Genomic DNA, 302 nt, shown 5'->3' with positions numbered 1-302 from the left:
CCTGGAAATCTTTCTTAAAGATACTGGAGTGCCTACCAAAGTCCTGGACTCTGAACCCAAGCAAGGTGTCCTGGGATTTGAAAGCAGACAATAGTTTCACAGCAACAAAATCAACCAGTGATGACCTCATCAGTGAGGTTTAGGCTAGCCACTCCCCTTTTGGTGCCAATAATTATAGTTACTATTAATTTTGGAATTTGTTAAGCACTTACTATGCACACAGCACTACACTAAGTACTGGGGAAGACAAGATCATCAGGTCAGACATAGTACCTGACCCTTATGGGGCTCACAATCTAAGC

The sequence above is a fragment of the Ornithorhynchus anatinus genome, chromosome 17, assembly GCF_004115215.2.
Source record: "Ornithorhynchus anatinus isolate Pmale09 chromosome 17, mOrnAna1.pri.v4, whole genome shotgun sequence".
NCBI classification, from domain to species: Eukaryota; Metazoa; Chordata; class Mammalia; order Monotremata; family Ornithorhynchidae; genus Ornithorhynchus; species Ornithorhynchus anatinus.
This window is presented reverse-complemented; position numbering follows the sequence as displayed.